We start from the raw sequence: 17,543 nt of genomic DNA on the forward strand, positions 1-17,543 counted from the left end.
GCCTTATCAGCTATACACAGCTGACTTTATAAGCTTGGCACCTGGTAGGGAATTGGTGTGTGAGGTGAGTTTGTGAGTTGTTTTGATATGCAATTATTTAAATATGATTTGTGCAGATAATCAATGGTTACCTCACACTACTAACACAACACAATCAAAGATGAGGGTCATTGATTCATATGAGATGACATCCATATGGAACAGAACATCAAGGGGGATGAGAATGGTGAGAATAATGGTTGTTTTTCAAAGGTGTTCACTACAATTACACATCTTGAATCTTAAATTTTCACTTGCAGCTTGACCTGTTGGACTGGCATGTATTGAGTGGGGCCAGCTGCAAGGATCATCATTGGACTTTAGTCGTAAGTTCAGTTTGAGTACCATTTATGCAAATATAGACACAAGTTAATTCTAGTGCAGTGAGGTATACTATCTGTAAAAGGCAATGTATCCGAATGAGAGACGGTCCCTCTTTATTGACCCATTCGGAGCCACCAAAAATCAGATAAAACAGTGCAGGGATTCAACAAGGTCAGTAAATCAGGATTTATTGTGCCTTTTAAAGTATGTTAAATGGATTCTGATGTGCAAGTTTCAAACATAACAGTTGTCTTCCCTTTTTGCTTTAGGGCCTTCATGTGGAAAAAAAAATGTAAATATCTCTCGATGGACCTGCAACACAATCACGCATCCCTGCCACCAGGATTCCACGTCATGTGGAATAATAATTTGCAAAATAAGATTATGTACCCTAATGAAGTATTTTAAATGTGTGAATTGAGTTGCACTGATGGTAACATGTGCTTTAAGATAGCAGAGCTTCTGCTGAAAGGGGAACCTATCATTTTCCCAGAATTGGGAATCAACCAAATAAGAAGGTAATATTCAATTTATCAGCCTAGCTGAAATCTTTATACACTTGAACAGGTATGAAATTGAAATATCTGTTAATAGACAACATGGTGGATTTGTGCCGATTCTGTGGTAAGAGCAACACAGGAGAAGGGGGCCCTTCAGAGACACCTATGGAAAACTGGGTAGGAAGACTTACAAAGAACCGTAGTCTTCCTACCCAAAGTGTGAATGTAATTTCTCTAAAAATCTAACTTGCATATCTTTCAGATTGAATGTGATGCCTGTCACATGTGGTTTCACATGGTTTGTGTCGGGGACCCAAGCTTGCGGCAGGAGTTCCTGTGCCCCGGCTGCAAGTAAAGCTCCACCAACTCCACCCTCTTTGCTGCCCTACATAGGCTGGCCAGCTAGTACCACCATGGCCCAGAGAAAACTACTGTCAGCGACATCACGACTGTTCTGGCACCTCAGTGGCAAATTTACTTATTGTAAGTTGCTTTGGAAAATAGCATCTGCTAAATGTAAAAGAGTCTGATGCTGTCTCAACTGTTGTGATTTTTTGAAAATAAATCACAAAAACACAAAGGGATGTTTTAAAAAAAAATGTTTCGAACGGCTGCTTATTTGTGTTCTGAGCCATCACAGTACAGACACGGTGAACAGACACTGTGGTCACAAGTTGATCTGGCCTCCTTCTGCGTCCAAAAGGCAGCTGTGTGTCTGCTTTAAAGAGTCAAATAGTTGTTATAGCGTGAGTCCACTGTGGTTCTGTTGGCTTGTTGAGTTATGGGCTGGGTTGGAGTTCTTTTCCCTCACTGAGTATGAGTTCGAGTCTCGTACTTGATTTATCTATTTTCATTTTTCATTTCAAAGGGTTCCATAGTTCGCCTATGTGATGCATGTTTACTCAGACAGCAAAGACGAGTAAGTGCATTTCATTAATATTTATTAGAGATACACATTCAAAGGAAGAGCAGCTCTCCCTTTTCCTGTTTACAACGTCTTCTGTAACAACCAGCAACAACACAACGACTGACAGTCAGCCACACACTTACTCAAATAGGAGACCGAACACGTATCAGGTATGTTTTGTACAGAGAAAACCTGAACAAAAAGGCATATCCGGGGACAGCTACTTCTTCTCTTCCCGTTTTCAACATCTGGTGTAGCTACAGCGAATACAGATGCATTCGGCTCATGGTCGCCAGTTAACATAGCCCTGCATTAATCCGAAACGCCGCTACTATCACGTCCTCCCTCCGCCATGTCTTTTTCACTACAACAACTACCGGTAACTGTTACATCCCTTGAACAAAATATTGACATTTTCCAATCTGGTTTGCACAGCACAAAATCAGCGCTTTTAAGAGTTTTTAATGACAAATTTTTAGCTACTGACTCTGGTCACTCTGTCGTCCTTGTACTTTTAGATTTGACTGCAGCATTTGATACAGTGGACCATGAAATCCTGATTGTTCCTTTGTAGCAGTGGGTGGGCATCAGTGGCACAGCACTAGAATGGTTCAAGTCGTACCTGTCACATTGGACTTTCGGTGTCAGCCTTGATGACTCTGTGTCCACCACTGCTCCTCTTTCAAGTGTGGTCCCACAGGGCTCTGTGCTTGTCCCTCTTCTATTTTCTCTCTATCTTCTACCATTTGGTTCTATTCTCAGGAAACATGGCATTTCTTTTCATTGCTATGTGGATGACAGACAGATCTATGTCCCCCTCAAAAAGGCTGATTCCTACTCCGTTAACCCACTGCTAAAGTTTTTACATTAAAGCTTGGATGTCTTCAAATTTTCTGAATTTTAATGAAGAAAAGATAGAAGCCATGGTCTTTGGTGGCACTTCTGTGACCCTCCCCCAAGTTGATTTGGTTTCTGTGGCACAGTATCACAAGCCAATTGTGAATAATCTGGGTGTAAAAGTGGACTCAGACCTTAAATTTGACAGCCAGATTAAAGCTGTGGTGGAGTCTAGCTTTTTCCAGTTAAGGCAGCTGGCAAAAATCAAACCAGTCCTTCAGAGACAGCAATTTGAGACAGTAATCCACGCCTTTGTGACCACTAGGCTGGATTACTCTAATGCACTTTATATGGGGGTTAGTGGGTCCTCCATTGCGCATCTTCAACTGGTTCAAAATGCTGCTGCATGTCTTTTAACTGGCACAAGCAAGTATGAACACATCTCACCAATTTTAGGTTCACTCTACTGGCTGCCCATCCATTTTAGGATTCATTTTAAAATTATTTTATTTGCTTTTAAAGCCTTGAATCGCCTTGCCCCACCTTACCTCTCTGAGCTGCCACACCCCTACATGCCCAGCCGTTCTCTCAGGTCAGCTGACAGCTGAGGTCCCTTTACATAAATCCTCATTTGAACAACCATCTCTTTCTGTTTGGAGGATCAATATGTGGAATTCCTCACCAGCAGAACTTTTAACATTTTAAACACAAACTGAACCACAACAATTTCAGTCATGTAGTCATGAATGATCAGGTATACTGATATTGTGACTGCATTTTGTCTTTCAGTTATTTGTTGTTGAGTTTTATTTATCTAGTGATGCCGATCTAGAGATTGGGCATTAGCTTAACTGATAAATAGTGTGGTGTGTGCCCTCAGTTTATGCCACGTACTTCTCCCTTTTCAAATCCACATTAAATGAAGCTTGATATTTCATTCACATATATCTAAACATATGAATATTTCACTCTGCAACATTTTGTCCCTTGCTAAATATTATCTGAGAAAACATCTTAGATAATATTTCAATTCAAGATAAACTGAAGATGGCATGTGTATATACCTACATAAATTACTGAAATAGCACACACAATGTTTATTGTGAAACGTTTTTTAGAAAATAAGTGTCCCAGAAAGTTAAAGGTGAACACCTTGTGCACATCAGAGTCTTATCTAGAATCAGGTGGTTTTCTTCTCTTTAACTGTGCTGATGTGAATGTGCTGCTGATGAATCTATTCATTGTCTGACCCAGATAGAAACTACACAGCTTCTCTTTTTATTCCCTTCAGTCTGGTCTCAAAGCATTCAGCCTGGGGCACTGAGGCAAGGATTCATATAAATAGAGGTTAGCATACAAACATGATGATAATGATGATAATGTATATAAATATAAATACTGCCATAAATCTAAACTCTGCCTTGCAGCCTCTATCAGATCTATAATACTGTCTGATCCCTCTGCCAATGATCTTCTGTCTCCTCCAAAACACAAAAAGCGCCTCAGGGGAGGTAATAGAGCGGGGGAGGAAAACAAGTGGGGAGAGGGTAGAAACAGGCTTTAATTGTGAGCAAAGAGCTGTCGGTTCAAATTCCTGAGAGTTTAAAATAATGTCATTAGATCAAACTCTTTAAGGCTTTGAATTCCAGGAGTACAGTATTTAACATTCCTGCAACTGTGTGATTTGAACTTGCACTAAGTAGTAATTCATGCTCTAGATTCTCGAGCATGAATTATGTTAATTGGAAGCACAAATTAGTAAACACATAATTTTATTCTTGCACACAAATTCTGTAATTCCAGAGTAATTTTTTTAACCCATGCTTTAGAATGATTTAATCCATACCTTGCAGAAGTACATCTAACTACAAATTTGTGCTCTAGAATTTCAGAATTCATGCTCCATAATTATGTAACTTGTGCTCCACAATTTTTAATTCATCCAGAATTTTGCAAGTTGTGCTCTAGCACAACGTAATTTCAGCTCTGAGGTAATTTAACCAACGCTTTACAACTGCATAATGTGTGCTCTAACATTAGCTAATTTGTGCTGAACTATTTATATGAGGTTACTAGTCATTGGCGCTTTAAATTGATTGAAGCACTAATTTGTTCTTTTAAATTTCATGATCTGTGCACACTTCTTATAGTTTATTCTCTAAAATGACTTTATACATGCATAAAAGGGCTTACTTGATGCAATTTAATTACTTCATCTTTGCATACAAATTAATATAATGTAGTACTTATTTTGTCATTTGTGCAGTTGAATGACTTTATGAACATTAATTAGTGCTTTATGCTGTAAAATCTGAATTTCTTGATTCATGTGAATGAATTACTGAATTTGTGTGCACTGATGAGTTATTTATGCAATTGATTTAAATCAGTGATTCTTAAGACTTAATTCGTGCTCTTCAGTTTCCTGATTCATGATTCATGAAATAATTAGCAAACACTGCACAGTAATTTGTCATAGTCGAAGTCAGTTTTATTGTCAGTTCTTCACATGGACCAGACATACAAAGGAATCGAAATTATGTTTCTAACTATCCCACGGTGAAGACAAGACAAGACATACCTAACACTGAATTAAATAGTAAAGTGCACAACAAATAGACACAGTGCACAACAAATAGCTTAGTAGAATCACTGTAGCGCTAAATTATAATTTGGGTGAACTACTTAGTAAATTGTGTGCTAAAATTATTCATTTTGTACCAGCAATTAATGCTTCAGAATTACTTAAATTTTACATGCATATTGTTTTTCACCTTGACATTTAATAATTAGATTTGAAGGCAGTTTAGAAAAATGAGTCAGAGTGGAGAATCATTGAGATGAACTTGAAAGGATGTTTGACTTTCTGTTATGTTGTTAAGATATTGAGGGCCCAAATGCAAGACACTCAGGAGGAGGCAGGATAGAGAACAACACATTAGTTTTAAGTCATAAAAGCCAATATCCAAAACTCAAAATACCAAAATACAAATTGGAAACATAAAAATCTTAAACTATGTTCAAACCAGTAAAAATACAAGAATCAAAAAGAGAGAAACTTTGGAAGAGGCTCAGGGAAATAATGCAGGTGTATGACTCAGGTGAATCACAGGTGAGTAACACAGTACAAAATGACAAAAACATCAGGGAGCCATTGTCATTTATAAAACATTTCATATTGGTTAATTAAAATTGAATCAACTGTAAATGTATCATTTATAAATGATGATATTAAAAAAAGTGTTACTTCGCATGAAATAAATGGGACTAGAAGCCTGATGACAAAGTGACCATTAGCAGACCTACCAACACTGATTTCTGCTTTCATAACTTCATTATGAGTCGTTAATTGCTAGATTTAGGTATTTAAGTACTTTGAGTGTAAAAGTTTTGTCTTAAAAAAACATCCAGGTATTTCTAGTTCCTGTTAGACAACACTTTTTATTTTATCCTGAAGACAAACTGAGTTCCAGAGGAATGCTGATCTTATGGTGTGTCAGAGATAATTTATCAGCTTGGTAAACAGTAACCTGTTATTATGTCAGTGTTTCTGTCTGTTGATGTCACTGTGACACATTCCTGGGTGGAGACCATGTAACATCACTCCTCTTGGGTTGAAGGATGTTGCTGTGACACATTGCAACCACAGACATACACTATATTACCAAAAGTATTCGCTCACCTGCCTTTACTCATTCTATGAACTGAAGTGCCATCCCATTCCTAACTCATAGAATTCAATATGATGTCGGTCCACCTTTTGCAGCTATTACAGCTTCAACTCTTCTGGGAAGACTGTCCACAAGGTTGAGGAGAGTGTTTATAGGAATTTTTGACCATTCTTCCAAAAGCGCATTGGTGAGGTCACACACTGATGTTGGTCGAGAAGGCCTGGCTCTCAGTCTCCGCTCTAATTCATCCCAAAGGTGTTCTATCGGGTTCAGGTCAGGACTCTGTGCAGGCCAGTCAAGTTCATCCACACCAGACTCTGTCATCCACGTCTTTATGGACCTTGCTTTGTGCACTGGTGCACAGTCATGTTGGAAGAGGAAGGGGCCCGCTCCAAACTGTTCCCACAAGGTTGGGAGCATGGAATTGTCCAAAATGTTTTGGTATCCTGAAGCATTCAATGTTCCTTTCACTGGAACTAAGGGGCCAAGCCCAGCTCCTGAAAAACAACCCCATACCATAATTCCTCCTCCACCAAATTTCACAGTTGGCACAATGCAATCTGAAATGTACCGTTCTCCTGGCAACCTCCAAACCCAGACTCGTCCATCAGATTGCCAGATGGAAAAGCGTGATTCATCACTCCAGAGAACGCGACTCCACTGCTCTAGAGGCCAGTGACGGCGTGCTTTACACCATTGCATCCGACGCCTTGCATTGCACTTGGTGATGTGTGGCTTGGCTGCAGCTGCTCGGCCATGGAAACCCATTCCATGAAGCTCTCTGCGTACTGTACTTGGGCTAATCTGAAGGTCACATGAAGTTTGTAGCCCTCTAGCAATTGACTGTGCAGAAAGTCGGCGACCTCTTTGCACTATGCGCTTCAGCATCCGCTGACCCCTCTCCGTCACTTTACGTGGCCTACCACTTCGTGGCTGAGTTGCTGTTGTTCCCAAACGCTTCCATTTTGTTATAATAGAGCTGACAGTTGACTGTGGAATATTTAGGAGCGAGGAAATTTCACGACTGGATTTGTTGCACAAGTGGCATCCTATGACAGTTCCACGCTGGAATTCACTGAGCTCCTGAGAGCGGCCCATTCTTTCACAAATGTCTTGTTTCACAGTCTGCATGCCTGAGTGCTTGAATTTATACACCTGGGGCCAGGCCAAGTGATTAGAACACCTGATTCTGATCATTTGAATGGGTGAGCGAATACTTTTGGTAATATAGTGTATATTCTGTATGTGTGTGTGTGTGTGTGTGTGTGTGTGTGTGTGTGTGTGTTTCTTCATTAACATAGCAATAAGCCGCTACTTTTTTCACGCGCTTTGAACCCTGTGGCCTAAACAATGATGTGGCTAATCTATAGAGTTTTATGGGCTAACAGCCTCCAAGGGGCACTCTAGCAGGAAGCACAATAGCGAGACAGACAGGTGGAAGAGATAATGCACCGAAGAAGACGCTAGTTTGATTGCGTTTTGAACAGTCATGCGCGTCATGCAGACACCGTCATCATGGAAAACACACAAAGAAATGCATATGATGCACTGCTGCGTGATGTAGAGGACAGCACAAGCACCAATTCAAGACAAAAGTGACATTGAGAGCGACAATGAAAGAGACTGAGAAAGTGTGTGACAAAGTCACAGAAGAAGACGATTTCAGTGGTTTTAGTGCGCAGGAGGAAGATGAAGATAGTGATCAATGACTTTTCTGGTAGGCTAACAGGCCCATGTATCATCTGATCATTCAATTATTCAATTTAATCTGGCAAATGAAAAACAAAAAAGTTAATATTTCCTTTTTCTGTATGCACCAAACATTGAAAACTGGTGTTTATTTTCCTATTTTTAAATAAACACCAGTTTTCAATGTTTGGTGCACATAGAAAAACTGAAAATGATTGTTTTTTCATTTTTCGTTTACCAGATTAAATGGAATAATTGAATGATCAGATGATACATGGACCCTAACGTCCTGCAGCTGGTAGGCTGGTTATTTTTTTAACCAGCCGTGTTACTGCTGTTTTACTGCCGTGTTACAGGCACTGTTCGGAAAAAAGCATTTATTTAATTAAAAATTTAAAAAAAAAAACTTCCAGTGTACCATCTTTCTGTGTAATTATCTCATGTTATAACGTGAACACCTGTGGCATATAGACACGTTTTCTTTTTAAAATTAGTTGGTGTGGCTTATATTCAGGTGCGCTCAGTAGTTTGAAAATTAAGTTAAGTAAAGTTGATTGTTGGGTCTCATTCACAACTCATCACATACTAACACACAGGGATGCTGGCCGACCCGTCCTAGAATCCTAAAGCACTATGATGAGTCTTCTATAAATCGGACACTTAACATGACTAAACACTGACCAATACAACAAATTACAATGACGAGTGCCTCATGCAGATCACTGTAGATATCCCGAACAACAATATTCCTCACATCACAGTAGATGGAGTTACTAGCTAATCATTACCTGGTGCAATGCCATGCTGCCTTTTTGAAGCACGGCTATTTACCACTTCGGAGCATGCTGAACACAAATGTTATAACTGCCTGATCACTTGAAAGACACTTTTGCTAACTAGTAGCCATAAAGACAAAGCTAAACACCTGAGTTAACATACAAGCTAACAAGCTAGATTTACCAACAAGCTATGTAGCTCGACTGCAACATCGTATGGCCATATGCACTATTGCGAGTATTACTGTACCCACTGCCTTGTGCTTCAAGCAGGGGTCCTTACTTGTCAAGCAGAAAAGCCGCTAACTCTGCTTCGCTCTTGAGTCCTTACAAATCCTGCAGCTCCCTCCACCTCTGAAATGACGCTCCAATATTTATCCTTGTTTTCTCTCTGGCTCGGTCCAATTATTTATTTTTTTACAGTGATGTTTTTTGTCATTCTTCTTATTTCTTCTCTTTGACGTGGGCAATGGTGGGGCATTTTTTGGCTTTGTTGTTGTTGTCTGTTCCCCGCCATTGTTTACACTTTGGGCCTGAGCATGAATGTATCTGGCCAGATAAGAGCAGGAACTGCGCCTGCGTGGGGAAGAGGCACTCTCAGTACGCACTGTGTGAGGGAGGGGGGCTGCCAGCAGTGTATGCATGAGAATTATTGAAACTTCTCAGACACTCCCCTTGGCTCTGATGGTTGTATTGAGCCGGAAGTGGTGGATTCTTGCAAATCAAATTACAGTCATTGGGTGGAGCCACAGACAGAGGATTTTTACACAGCTGACCTGTATTTTATTCCACTGTCAGATCATAATGACAATTTTAGCAAATATAACAAAAAAATAGTAATAGACTATAGCTTTAAACCAGCAATAAACTTTTTTTCCTTTAAAGGTCTTGCATCTCAGCTCTCTATTCTCTGTTTCAAATTACATTGAGAATTTTAGAATGTATTAATTGAACTATGGGGGTAATTAGACTGAGGAGAAGGGCCCCTTAAATAAGCCACATATGTGGCTTTTAAAAAGTTTTAATATCAATAATTATTATTCTGCTGTTCTCCAGGCGTGACACCTGTCTAAATTCCAGATTCCATGTCTAAAATGGGCTGTATACCTGAATCTTTGTAGCTGAGGATGAAAGGAGAAAAAAATATTTTCAATGTCTTACACTGAAAACTGTTTTTGACACTATCTTGATGATGTATTAATAATGTGCTGACACACCAGCTATTAAGATGCAGTTTTCATGGTTGGTCAGCTCTCGTATTCATTTTTCCTCTCAAAAAAAAAAAAATAAATAAATAAATAAATAAACACTGCAAACTCATCACTGTATTGTTAAAGATTTCACAAATCATAATTGAACAACAACAACAACACACAACATTTAGGACAGAGGCAAGAACAACCAAAAACAGGAATCTCTGAGTCTCAGGATTGATGTAAATATATGTGAAATAAAATGAATAATTTGTGTGTGTGTGTCACCCTAAGCCTTGTGGCTAATATTAATCTGAAGGTACAGACAGTGTAACAAATCACCACTGAATATGTATGTCAACACCCCCCCCCCCCCCCCCCCCCACACACACACACACACACACACACACACACAGGCGCACCAACACATTTTTGTCACTCAGTCATGTGTCTGGGATTTGTCAGATTTAATTTAAAAAACATTAATCTGCTACAAGACAGACTAACCGTAAACATAACGTTTGCTGGAATAAAATGGATGTTTCTCACCTGAGGCTACTGATTGGTCACTCAGTTTCTGTTGATTCAGCTGACCGAGTCTCCTCAGTCCAGTCAGAGCTCAAATGTGTTCAACTGCAGGTTATCTGCGGTCTATGAGATGCTCTTCCAAAAAAATTTACTGTATTGTAGTGAATAGGAAAACTTCTTAATTATTCAAGCGAAAAGTGAATGAGAATTTCATGGATTTGTTTTGTCATGTAATAAGTTACCTTTGCTAATGGTAACACTTTTTTTTCTACTTCAGGCACAGTAATGCAACCTTGATGGGTTTCCAGGAGGCCTGCATTAACTTGTTTTCAGGTTTTTGGGCCACTCTTGGCTTTTTCGGTTTGCTCCTGTCTGACATGTGGGCATGTCTGACTTGGCAAGTAGGAGAATGACCTAAGGACGTGAATGATTTGGATGTGTTTTAATGTGTTTAAAACATTTCAAATCAGCAGTCTGCTTCTTCAAAATGTATTTCTGCTGTCAGCTGTGCCTGTCTCTCTCAGCTCTGTGTTGCTTCTGCTTTTTTCTGAAGTTACATTTATTTGCTGTCATAATTTTGATGATCTGACCTTATTAATGACGATGAGCAGCTATTTGTTTTTGGTTTTTGGCCTGAAGTTTTTCTCTAAATATCATCTTCAACCTTGACTGACTAATTGTAGCTAAGTGGACCAAGCAACTCCGCGATGACCTTTGACCTCCAGAATGAGACAAGAGTATGACTGAGTATGAAAACTATTTGATATTCTCTGACTTTCATGATCAGTGCTAAAAAACAAAGAAATCAAAATGAAAATAAATGTATAAAATAGAAATTAAGTCAAATAAAATTGTGAATACAAGTGGAATGTAGATATAACATCTAAAAAAGATTTTAATCAAAGGCACATGTAGTCTGCCTGTAGAAGCTGAATAGAGATGAAAAGGAAAGGAAAAGCTTATTTATTTATTTATTTATTTAACCAAAAGGACAGTTCCTGTAAGAACTGAGAGCTTCTGTTGATTCTGATTCTGACCTCCACTTTGAAGATAAAACAACATGTGAGGCGTTAGTATTTTTAGACTAGCTGCGACCACGACTCTAGATGGAATTAGTTTATGGCTCCATGAATATGCGCCCACCACTACACACACACACAGACACACACACAGGGACTCAGAGTCAGCCTTGCACCGCTGGCCTCATCCTGAGCGTTTCTCTGATCAGATCTGATCAGTTTCCGCTCAGCTTGCTCTCTCCTAGCGTGAACACAAAGAGGCAGCAGCATAAATCTCCTCGCCGTGTTTTTCTCTGTAATTTCATGCAGCAGAGCAGCTGCAGGGCCTTTTCTTCCAAAATCCGTCTGTCTGACCACTCTTCCAGCTGAGCAGGTCGCAAGATGAACGTCATATTGGTTGATCCAACATGAAGCTAAAGCCAACCCTCATGGACAACTGAGACAAATCACTGCAATAAAACCATATGGTGAGATATTCGACCCTAACATTGTTGTGTTAAAAGCCAATATTCAGCTTTTTAAAGGGTGGTTGGTAGCTCAAGGCCTGTTGTGCCTTTGTGCCTTCTTTCTCAATCATAGAATGATACAAATAATTCTGTTGCTTTTCTATTTGTGTCTTTGGTTAGAGACTGCTTGAAAATAAGCACCGAGTTGAATGATTACTGCACGCTCTCCTTCTCTATGACAGCAGGTTGTTCACTCCTCCTTCTCCTTCAGTGTGGATGAGTGTGTCCAGATCAACTAAGACCTTTCCTTCAGATGCGATCGGATTGTGTAAACTCATACATTTCATTGGAATTCATAAGTGATCAAGGCCACCAGAATTTGAATGAGTTATTATGGATCCCACTGCTTGTCTTCCTAAGACCTGCCCTACTCTGCCTCTGATTGGTTCCCTTTGTTAGCTGGGTTGATGAGGTTAAGGCACGAGTAGTAAGTATGGTCAGAATAAGGGTAAGAATATACTTTAAGCAAAGCTGTAGTGCTGCCAGCGTGCACCGGCACTGCATATTTTTATATACGGTGTTCATATAAGACATGGTTTGGAGCTTTTAAATATAAGAAGCATATGCAATCAATTCAACTTGGATCAACTGAAAATTCTAATCTCACAGTCTGACCCTGATATCCTAGTTCTAACAGAAACCTGGCATAAGGACAGTGTACATGATTCAGAAGAGGAGAAGAAGGTAGAGGGGATGGTGTGGCTGTTTATGTTAAATCATGCCTGTCACTGTTTTAAAATCGGTCTGTATGCCCCACTCCTTCGAATTAATTACCTTGAAAATTAATCTATCCAGTAACTACTCAGTATACAGACGACCTTCAGCCATTGGCAGTGTAATCAATATTTTAACAGACTTACTCGCTCAATACAACAATTCAGAGAAGATAATCTGACACTGATAATTCATGCGCCAACTATACCTAACTTGAAGGATCCCTCAAAATAAACTAGACTTACGGTAATTATGTGCAACAGGAGTGAGAGAATGACTGCTTCTGGTGTTTTCAGCTTCAGTATCAGTGACCAGTGTCCTTCAGTCCTTTGTGTTGAAAATACCAAAGTGAAAAAATCTCACTGTAAAATTATAATAAAAGATTTCAAAGAATTCAATGAGGAGGGTTTTCTCTGTGACCTTGCTACAAGTAATATACATCACACATGTGAAAAATCACACCTGACTCTGGACTGTTTTACAAACTCCTTTCTGTCAACCACTGATAAACACACACCCTTTGAAAAGCTTTGGGTTAAAAACAGATCTGATTCTCCACTGAGTTACCATTTAAGATGAAGGCAAGAGTCAAGGCCTGGGCCCAAGCAAGGTTTAAAAAAGCAACTAATTTGTCAGCATTTAGACAACTTAGAAATAGATGCACTTACGCATTATGAATGTGATGTGTTTAATGCACACTTTGCTGATGGAAACCAGTTCGATATAGTATATCCTGGTCTTGCTCATAACAGCAGCCCACTACATCACATGTCTTCAAACCATTTCTCTCTGTTTTCACAACAGCCTTTCACCTCCTCTGTTAAAAGAGGCTCTTCAGAACATAGACCTCAGAAACTCAACTGGTGAGGCCAAAAAAATCCCATTTCTTAAAATGTGGTGCTCCTTACATTGCAGAGCAAATTACATATCTGTTTAATCTCATAATTTCCTCTGGAGTCATGCCCGTAGTCTGGAATAGTGCGCATATAGTCCCTCTTCATAAGAATGGTGATAAATCAAATCTTAATAACTAACTATCAACCAATTTCCAAATGACCCGGTCTTGCAAAGGTCCCTAGAATAGTCAATAATCAGTTCAAATTATTCCTTTCACATAATGATGTGTTGAGTCCTCCCCAGTCCAGTTTCATATAAATGTGCTATTGTGCAGACTCGCAGGGACTTCCCCACAACAGGAAGCTGCGGCAGGACAGTGGTGAGTTGTGTTAACTTTACAATAGCAATCCAGCTAATCCAGCAGAGGTTTGATGCCTCGAACTATGTGCAGAGACCCTAATTGTACTGTTGCTGAAGTTTGGTGCTGTTCTGAGCATTATTTGTGGCTTTTTGATGGCAGTGTCTTGTTGGACGCATATACTGCAATATATTGTTATCGTGCAGTCATTTCTGAGGTTGCTAAAACTACGCAAACTAGCAGTCTGCAAACTGGATCTCTCGAGGGGGGGGGTCTTACTCAGTGTCATGGTGTGTTAAACCTTGGATTAAATTCACAAGAATATCCCTTTAAGTTACATGATCCCTTGTAACGTTATTACCATTTAAACTGACTGAAGGACACACAATGAACACTGTTCAAAATAGTAGAGCACAACAGATTTATCAGTAGGCTGATTTTCTCGGCCAGTATTAGCCTATCACAGATATATTGGCATCGGCGTATACATTGTCCCCTATGCATCGATATGATTTATATTTAAAAACTATAATGCAGAAGACATGTTTGGGGTAATTTCAAATTGGTGTGATGATGCTATGAGGAAATGTAACAGCTGCATCACTAAAACTATAAACCAGCACAAAAATGACAGTTGCCAACATAACATAACCACCATGTTCTGAACAGACACACTGAAAACACTCACAAAAATGTATATTTTAGATTTAGAACATAAATAGCAAACTTTTGTTGATCTGGTCATTTTTCGTTTTTACATAATTGGGAGTCTGCACAGGGTGCTTTATTTTGACCCAAAACAGATCCTGTTCATTATGATGTTTAAATCTCTGGAGTCTGTAAACAAGTGATTGTTAAAGTAGACAATGTAGAGGGGTGTTGCCTTGGCTCAAACTTAGTGCAGCAAATGGATTAAGCATCCCCTACACTGGGTACATCCTTACAGACTTTCAGGTTAGTGGCTCCAAATTCTGGCCTGTGGTGTAGTTGTAGTTCAAGGTGCATTCGTTGGTGACGAAAAGGCCATTTTAGGAATGAATGTGGTTGGTGAGTGTTGGGAAGAACTTTTTAATAGACACCACCCAAATTCACACCAAACTACCTGCGCTCCTTTTGAGAAAAGTTGGAGTGAGGTTTTTGCTGCCTGTCGATGTGTCCAAGCTGCCTCAGTCAGAGGAGACTAGCAGAGTATTGCTTGGTTGGCCTACTGCTCTCACATAACGATCCCTGCACAGAGTGAAGTGATGTTGTGGTGATGACTTTAGTTACTCTGAAGAAGGGTAGGTTCCCTATTAGGGTAAGAAACATCAACCCTTTTCCCACAGTCCTACACAGATTCCAGAAGGTGGATAATGTCTGCTCTGTTCTCCCTGAACAGGTTAGGGCAGATAGAGAGATGTCCCTAATAGAAGTGTGTCCTGGGGTTCTTGAAGTTGGCCTTGTGGATGTTGGGGAGGAGGTCACAGAAGCGCAGGGAGAAAACACAGGGCCCCCATCTCTTAAGAGTGACTGTTTGTCTTGGGAACAACAGCTACAGTTGGACCATATAGTCCAGAAGTGCGACCATGTCTTTTCTAAACATGAGGAAGACTATGGTCGCACTGGTACAGTTAAGCATAGGATCCCCACAGGTAATGCAGAGCCTACTAAGGAGAGGTATAGGCCTATACCACTTACACTCTATAAAGAGATTCGCGGATTGCTACAGGGCATCACAGTATGGGTTGTGTGAGAGAGTAGTAGTCCCCGGGCTGCCCCAATTATACTAGTGCATGATGATGACACAACAGTGGTAGGCCTCATCTCTGGCGGTGATGAAACAGCACACAGGGCGGAGGTCCAGAGGCTTGCAGCCTGGTGCTTAGCGAATAACCTCCTGCTGAATTCCAGCAAAAAAAGGAGATGGTGATGGACTGGAGGAGGAAGTGAGCTGACCCTGCCCCTCTACAGATAGAGGGTGACTGTGTGGAGAGAGTCTCTTCTTTTAAGTTTCTTGGGGTGCATGTGGCGAACAACCTGGTGGTCCACCAACACGTCAGTGGTAGTCGGAAAGGCCCAGCAGAGGCTACACTTCCTAAGACTGCTGAGGAAATGTGACATGGATGTGCACCTGCTGCGTTCCTTCCACCGTTCCACCACAGAGAGTGTGCTGATATACTGCCTCACAATATCGTACCCAGGTTGCACGGCCAGGGACAGGAAAGCCCTGCAAGAGGTCATTAAATCAGTGCAGCAAATTATTGGCTGCTCTTTGACCTCCCTGGAAGACATTGCAAATACGCGAGGGCTAAACAGGACCAAGAAGATCCTGTCTGACCCATCCCACCCAGGCAATGGCCTCTTCAATCTCCTGCTCTCTGGGAAGCGATACAGGGTATTGGGGAGCAGGACAAACTGGCTTAGAAGCACGTTCTATCCATGGGCAATCAGACTTTTGAACACTTAATTCCCCCCCCCCCCCCCCCGCTTTTTTCTTCTTCTTCTTCTTTTTAGATCTTTTTAACATAAACACAGAGGATAAATTGCTCAACCAATTTCATTGTAACACCTGTGACAATGACAATAAAGAATTCTGATTTTGATTCTAAATTGTGGAGCATGGTGCATCTGTGTAGACTACCGCAAACTCAACAACATTGTACACAAAGATGCCTCCCCCCTCCCCCACATTGAAGACTCTCTTACCAGCCTCACAAAAGCTGAATGGTACTCAACTCTTGACCTAGCTAGTGGGTACTGGCAGGTTGGAGTTGGAGACAGTGACAGAGAGAAAAAAGCATTCATTACCCCTTTTGGGCTATTTGAGTTTTGGAGGATGCCATTTGGCCTTTGCAATGCCCCCGCTACTTTTCAGAGACTCATGCAGCACTGTCTAGGTGGCCACCTGACTGAACCCATCCTCATGTACCTGGACGATATAATTGTGTGCTCTAAAGACTTTTCAGCTCACCTGAAACATCTAGAGTAGATATTCAGGGCCCTCTGTCACTATGGCCTTAAACTGCACCCCAACAAGTGTCAGCTGTTCCAAAAAGTAAGTCAAGTTCCTTGGCGACCAAGTCTGCAGCCAGGGAGTTGCACCTGACCCAGAGTAGACAGCGGCTGTCCAGAACTGGGGTACCCCAGCCACAGTCAAACAGGTGAGTAATTCTTGCGGTTTGCTGGCTATTGCAGACGTTTTATTAAAGATTTCTCAAAGATTGCCAAGCCGCTTGCTGCTGAGGGGAACAGGCCAGGGCAGGAGGCAACAATCCCATTCAATCCACTGGACTGAGGACTGTGAAGTAGCTTTCAAACAGCTAAAACAAGAACTCCTACAAGCCCCCCATCTTTGCAGACTACACTCAGCCATTTATCCTCAACACAAATGCCAGCAGTTTGGGTTTGGACGCTGTTTTGGCACAAGAACAAGAGGGGATGGAAAGGGTCATTGCATATGCCAGTAGAAGCCTCCATCCAACAGAACGCAATGACGCTAACTATAGCTCTTTTAAACTGGAGTTGTTAGCACTTAAGTGGGCATTGAGGGAGAAATTAAAAAAACTACTTGTGGGGTGCTAAAGTGACTGTTGTGACAGATAATAACCCGCTTGTGCACTTACAGACAGCAAAATTGGGGGCTGTAGAGCAAAGTTGGGTCGCTCC

At 40.7% G+C, this 17,543-nt stretch overlaps 1 long non-coding RNA gene across 1 annotated transcript in view; it reads left to right on the forward strand.

Moving 5' to 3' along the window:
• Window positions 1-792, forward strand: part of LOC119030390 — an 853-nt gene extending 61 nt beyond the window's left edge. Inside the window, exons 1-3 of the long non-coding RNA XR_005078256.1 lie at window positions 1-365; window positions 446-534; window positions 633-792. The exon at window positions 1-365 is cut by the window's left edge and continues 61 nt beyond it. This is a non-coding gene — a long non-coding RNA (uncharacterized LOC119030390). The remainder of the gene's footprint in view (window positions 366-445; window positions 535-632) is intronic.
• The last annotated feature ends 16,751 nt before the right edge of the window (window positions 793-17,543 follow it).

Source organism: Acanthopagrus latus, chromosome 12, assembly GCF_904848185.1.
Source record: "Acanthopagrus latus isolate v.2019 chromosome 12, fAcaLat1.1, whole genome shotgun sequence".
Taxonomy (NCBI): domain Eukaryota; kingdom Metazoa; phylum Chordata; class Actinopteri; order Spariformes; family Sparidae; genus Acanthopagrus; species Acanthopagrus latus.